General features: G+C 34.7%; 1 protein-coding gene across 1 annotated transcript in view; it reads right to left on the minus strand.

The window, feature by feature from the left end:
• The window catches only part of LOC107699288 (xenotropic and polytropic retrovirus receptor 1 homolog), an 86,893-nt gene that overhangs the window by 60,958 nt on the left and 18,505 nt on the right, over positions 1-7,430 (minus strand). The window lies entirely within an intron of this gene.

The following is a 7,430-nucleotide window of genomic DNA, read 5'->3' on the forward strand; positions in this document are numbered from 1 at the left end:
AAAGAATGGAAATGGTAAACAAGTTGCTATAAAGAATCCATAACTAGCCTATACAACCATTGGTATTTCATTAAAAAGAAGACCATGTTCGTGTTCTTTATGAGAAGTGGTTTTATTTAATTTTAACACAAAGGAATGTTGTGTGTCACCGCAGTTAAATCAGTGTCTAGCATGATAAAACCTTTATATCAAACCTATATAATGAGTTTGGACATTTTAGGGAAATGCTTAATAAATGCACTGTAACTAAACCCATTAGATTTTAGCCGACTAAATTTACTGTAGATTTAGTCGACTAAAATCTTATGATATTTAGTTGACTAAAACTAAAAAAAATTCAGATGACGAAAATATGACTAAAACTAAATGGCATTTTAGTCAAAAGACTATGACTAAAACTAAATCAAAATTTGCTGTCAAAATTAACACTGGGGGTAATTTTCATTTTTGGGTGAACTATCCCTTTAACCTCCAAACACTGACATATTCATAAAACATGCAAACTTTTCTCTGATAGACCAGTTTGATAATTTGATAAATATATATAAAAATGTAAATGTTCTCAAGTTTTCTAGACTTGTCAGATCCAGCCTGTGACTTTGGAGATGTTTTCATTGCCAGCATCTTGCCTATTGCCAGCTGCAGGCTGTTGATAAGGAGTGAAACCCAGGGCTTTTCTTTGAGGACAGTAATAAAGTGAGTACCATACACGCTCACGCAGGCCTGTCTGAGCTCTTTGTGTGACAAACAGATAGGAGAGAATGCTGCCCACAACAATGGATTAACAGGCACGAAATGCCAACTTTAAAAACATAATTATTTGCTTTTTTTGTTGCAATTTTTCACCTGAAATATTGGGAACCTTTCAAAAATAGGGTGAAAATACAACCTGATACTATTTAAAAAAAGAAGAAAAAAAAAAGAAAATTTTCTTTTTCAACAAATGGTTAGTAGAAACCTTTAGAAAATGTTGATAGGTAAATGGGTAACCCTCAGCAGGTTAAACTAAATATTATATGACCTTTTTTATTTTATATGTTAGATTCCCCCAGAAAATTGGGACACGTCTCAAGACAGTTTAAAACCCTCTTGTATATACTGTATATACATTACAGGTGGGAAAGGCCAAAACTGCAATTTTACTGTGGCAGGTGCACACATTTGATGTATTTAAAACTAGTTCATTTTCATGTCATGCTTATTTAATGTTATATAATAATAAAAATATATCACATATATATTTGTGATAACTGTGCGAAGAAACTGCCATTATTAATGCATAACAAATCAGGCACAAACATTTCCTCTGGACTTACATTGACACATTTCTGCTATATACTGTACAGCTGTCTCTTAACTAACTCCAAGTTGAAATGCACTGACTTTTGAGATTCTGAGAGCTTACACATGCATCCTGAAACAATATCCAAGAATAAATCTCCTTGCTGATTTCCCCATAAATAAAATGAGCTTCCCAGTGATTATCATCCTGTCATATCACACAGACATGTGGAAGCTCCAGCTGCAGTTTACAGGGGTGAGAAACGACAGATCCTCATTGGCACAAATCCAGCTGTGTCTTGACATCCAATAAAAGCACCATCCAATAAAAAGCACTCATTATCCAAAACAGCATCAACATGAGGAAGAAATGCAGGGCACCAGTGAGTAATAAGGGAAAGTTGGGCTAGTAAAAAAAAACTGGAGAGACAATGTGGCAGACAAATATTAAAAGTCAAATACAATATTTTATAAATAAACAATATTGAATAAAATAAAAATAGATTTAGGAAACGATGTAGCATCCAATACAGTATGATAAAATTAACATTTTACAGAGGAGTTATTGTACAGAGGAGAATAATCCTATTAGAGGTGAAGCGGATTGCTGTGCTAGAGGAGGTGGCTAATTTTAGCATTCTTAATCAGCATGGCTGTTTTGCTAGCTGTCTCTCTCTCTGGGAACTAGTATTAATCTTGTTAACCATCTTCAATGATTCCAGGAAATCATCTCTAAAAACACTCCTAACTAACATTTTTATCCCTAAACAACTCTCCCTAGGTTTTTAACAAGATGTTACAGGTGACCTGAAAACAGCACATGAGCAGAGATGGAAAGCTCTTGTCCTGTGTCATTCCTGTGCTTGTTTTGACACAGTACAGATATATCCTAATACAGATATATAGCTAATGCCCTTAAGAGTTCCTCTTCCATCATCCTGATGCAGGGCTCTATATACGGGAATGCTTTACTCGGCTTGATTTGATTATGAGCAATTTCCATGCTTGATTGAATAATACAACATTGACCTTGGCGGTTTCATTTATTTTTTCACAATGACACATGGTTGATGGAAATATCACTAAAATGCATAATCTAGAATTTCAAATATTTAGCAAACCATTTAGACCAAGAAATGTAAACATTTTCACAACTGAGTTGTTGCTAAGATGTTCCGAGTGGTTTTTAGCACATTGCTTATGCCCACTTAAAACTGATTTTCCATAAAATTAGCCATTTCATATAAATAAATAAAAAATGCATTTCTATACACATATTAAACAGAAGGAAAAAAGATAAAATAAGCAAGTTTTATTACTATCCTTTTTCAGGCACACTGAAAAGGTCACTTCAGAAATATCTTTGCAAAATACAGTGGGTCTATTAATCATGACAGTTGCCCTGACTAAATTAACATTTAATTTGCATGCATATTCATGCTCTTATATTTCTAATTATTTAACACAAGTCATTAACATGATTTACTCTGATGACTAATTTTCATAAACAGTATGAATGTCACAGTAAACCAGACATAAAAAGGTCAGATCACACAATGTCACCTGTTACTTGAGGACATTTCTGAAATTGTAATTACAATAATGTGTATGAGTGTCTCTGTGTGTGTACTATTTAAAATAACGACTTTCTATTTGAATATATTTATTTTAAAAATAAATTTTTTCTTGTGATTTCAAAGCTGATTTTTTAGCATCATTACTCCAGGTTTCAGTGTCACATGATCCTTCAGAAACTTGCTCTATATATATATATATATATATATATATAATGTAATAAATAATAAAAACTAATGTTTATATATTAAACTATATTGTACTTGGTCTAATTAATATGATTTAAAAATGCAAATAAACTTGACTGAATTTTAATTAGTCAAATAAATGTGTGTATATATACATACTTAAATTATCTAAAAAAATCTATGAAATTTTGTCTAATAAAGACACTGAGAAGCTACACAAAGAAGCCGAGCATATGTTGCTAATAGGGCTGCACGATTAATCGCATGCGATATTTAACGCGGATTAATCGTGCAGCCCTAGTTGCTAATGAAAGTATATTACATGAATCTTGAGTCCTCCTTCATATCACTGACCCCGCCTCCACTCGATTTACCATCAAATCTCTCCTTTTATCTACTTCTAAACTCCCGTCTACTTCCTCCCTCCGTCTCCATCGTTCCTTCCCCAGGGCTTACGTGGGCCATCTGTATGAAGCGTGAGAGACTCTGGTGTTGGATTACAATTAGGTTACAGTGGTAATTGGTGATTTATTAATACTCATCTCAAATACATTACCCGCAAGTCGAGGATGTGCTGAAATACGCATGCATCCTCAGGCGAGAATGTAAATTGTAAATTGCAGATAATCACTGCATTCTCGCTCAAAGAATTACACAGTCACTCTCTAAAAGCTTTACCAGCAGATGTTGAGGTGATCTATCAATACTTACATACATGTATAAAACATCTGGCTTAATGAGACCAGAGAATATTTCCTTCAAATAATAAATATAAACAATATAACTAATGCCCTAAAAACAAAACATATCTGGTCTGTTGAGCTGTGGGTAATTTACATACTGGTGCCCAAAAAACAACTACAGATCAACGCTGATTAGCCGGAGCTATTCATCATGATCATAATATAAAACTTAATAAAACAAGATAATAAAAAGCTTCAAAACACATCTCATTTACTTAATCTGATGGTTGTGTACTTTTAATTTAATAGGTGGGCCTGCATCTCACATCTTCTCCTTTGAATGGTATCCTGTGAATAATTTATCATTTAATATAAATCAAGCTGACCGGGAACAAAAACAATCAATAATTCATATAACCATTTCTCTCAGAGTGTCTGGCTTTTCAGAGAACTCCTATATGATTTATATCTGAAGGCTCCTGGAGAAAACCATTTCTTTGAAGACAATACCCTGTTTATTTCAGTGATTAAATACAATGATGATTATTTTATGTAAATTAAACGGGAAAGCTGTTTTTGTGATCTTCATGTCAGAGTTAGTTAACGAGAAGTGCATTGTGGGTGTTCATGTGTGACGAAATGAGCTCCAGGACTCTTCCTTCTTCCTCTAATGTCAACTAATGCCTGTCAATGTCAACAGAGTTTCTCCAGTCTGTGCTTTGCTCTGGGCTACAGTACAGCATAAAAGGATCCTAGTCAACATGGGAACACACACTCACACACACACACACACACTGACCCAGAGGGGCTACACTCAAATGAAACCCACCTGCTTGGGCACACAAAGGCACCTGGATAAATTTAGCCCCTATAAAAAAAGTACAATGTTTCCTACCCAGCCAGTAAATGGGCTCTTGATAAAAAGGCAAATAGGCCAAGGTGACAATATTGCATGAACATGATGACTAACAGGAAACCAGTAGTCCTCTAAGAAACACAATTACACTACAAAAGATTTTTTTAAATTCTACTGTTAGCCACAACAGCCCATCAAAACGTAAAACTACCCTCGTATTTCAGCACTTGCTGGACATCCTGTATAGATCTGCTCAATTTTCTCACATTGCTATGGGGGTGTTGGCACCTGTAAACTCCCTGGAGAGAAAGCCTATTAGAATATAGATTAAAGATGAATGTGTTGAAGACAGCAGACCTCTCAGCAACACAATCTGCTCTGCAGAGACACACTAGAGACAGATCAACCAATCAGATTGCAGCTATCAAAGTGCAAGTGGAGATAGCATAAAGGACTAGGCATGTCCCAGGATGACCTTATAAGGATGGAAACAGTATGCATATCAAATTTACTTGCTGAAATATTGCTGAACAAACTACAGTTGTTGATTCATATCAAATGGAAACTTCATGTGCAAGTTCATATATGTATTTATATTTATTTGTTGAGAATGGCCCAATGCTCTTTTGTAACTTTACCAACTAACCTGTGTGAACAGTAAAGTAATGTTAAACCAATTTTAGTTTCCTTTTGTTTTGTGAAAACACACTACCATTCAAAATAAATAAATAAATACAATTAACACTGTTATTCAGCAAGGATAAAGACATTTATAATGTTATGAAAGATTTCCATTTCAAATAAATGCTACTGTTTTGAACTTCCTATTCATCAAAGAATCCTGAAAAAAATGAATGAGCAAAAACATAGGCAGCACAAATGTTATCAACATTAATAACAATAAGAAATGTTTTTTGAACAACAAATCAGCATATTATGATTTCTGAAGGATCATGTGACACTGAAGACTGGCATAAATGCTGCTGAAAATTCAGTTTTGCAATCACTGAAATAAATTACAGTTTAAAATATATTAATTTAAGACAGAAAAAAAAATATTTTTAATTATAATAATATTTCACAAGTTTACTACTTACGGTATTTGTGATCAAATAAATGCAGCCTTACCAAGGCAAGGATAAGAGACTTCTTTCAAAAACAATTTTTAAAAATTCTTACTGATCTCAAACGTTTGAACGGTAGTGTATAAAACCAGAGATCATAGCGAACAAGACTAAGACACCAAAACAAGAGGAAAATGTGCTTTTGAATGTGGCAGAAATTTGTAATACCTGAGCATATGGCATCACAGCCGCCTCCTATAGTTTCCTTTCAACCTCCTCCCTTAGACACTGTACCCGCATATGTGCGTATGAATATAAATGAAAGGGAATGTGTTTGACAAAACAAACATTACAGAGCAGATTATGTCTCTATTCCCATATGACATCAAGAGAAAATTAATAAACTCAACAGACTGTTTTAGAGAAAGAACTAAAGTTTGTATTCCTTGGCTCATTTACAAAGGGAAAACATAACCTACTAAATGTCAATGACTACGTTTACATGGACATCAGTAATCTAATTATTTACCTTATTCTAAATAAGCCAATATTATGATTATGGTGTTTACATGAGTTGCTTTTAGAATATTTCTTTCATGTTCCCGTTTTACATGTTATAGTACATAGTTCGATTAATGGCACACGTCATTACGTCCCCACGTGACGCCATCCGACGTCCCCTCCGGAATTTCATGTATAAACATATAGTTCGTCTTCGTGATGATGCCATGTACAGTTTTGGGTGTTTCATTTTTAATTTAATGAAAGCTTCAAGTGCAGTTAATTATTTGTAGGTGCATACAGATGACGGTGGGTGTTGAAGCTCTTTTATTTGCCGTCAAACTATGGAAGCATATAGGTAGCGAAATTCAATTTAAAATGCAATATGCAAAATGGCAATGCAATATTCAAAATGGCAACGCAATATTCAAAATGGCATTGTTAAGGTAATCAAAAATCTCTGTTTACTCTGTTTATGGTAGATTCTTAATCAGAGTATTGTCTTAATCGTATTAAAATCGGAGTATTGTTGTCCATGTAAACCAGGGGTGTCAAACTCAAATTCTGGAGGGCCGGAGCCCTGCAGAGTTTTGTTCCAACCCTGCTCCAACACACATACCATGTATTATTTTACCATGTCAAATAAACCTGAAGGACTTGATTAGTTGGATCAGGTGTGTTTAATTAGGGTTGAATCTAAACTCTGCAGGGCTCCGGCCCTCCAGGAATTGAGTTTGACACCCCTGATGTAAACGTACTCAATGTGTCATAGTGGCTAAATTGAAAATGTTTGATAATCCAAGTGACGATTCTATTCTTTGCTTTTCAAGATACTGCAATTAACCTATAGTTTTTATGCTACACATCAGGCAATGTCTTAAATCATTTACTGTCAACACTGCATTTACTGTAGGGCTGTCGCGATTCGTCGATTCTATTCGACTATTCGATTTTTAAAAATCCTCGACTTAATTTTGCCTGCGTCGACTAACCGGCAAAATACCGGAAGTGGCGCATTTCACGGACGACTAATTATATGCAATGCCGTTATAGCTGTGTAGGTTACGTACGTGCATCTCACAGCGGCTCCGTTCACAGTAAATGCTGTTCCACAGGAACTGATATCATTTATATGTGTGGAGCCGCTCAAACTTCATCTCTGCATGTTGTTGTGAGTTTGGGTTTACTATAACGTTCATCTGGGAACGCAACGTGTGCCATTTCATCAGATTTGTAAGGTAAATCATTTATAAATCCACGCAAACACAGGAGAATACATCAT

Source organism: Sinocyclocheilus anshuiensis, unplaced genomic scaffold (assembly GCF_001515605.1).
Source record: "Sinocyclocheilus anshuiensis isolate Anshui unplaced genomic scaffold, SAMN03320099.WGS_v1.1 scaffold477, whole genome shotgun sequence".
Lineage (NCBI taxonomy): Eukaryota > Metazoa > Chordata > Actinopteri > Cypriniformes > Cyprinidae > Sinocyclocheilus > Sinocyclocheilus anshuiensis.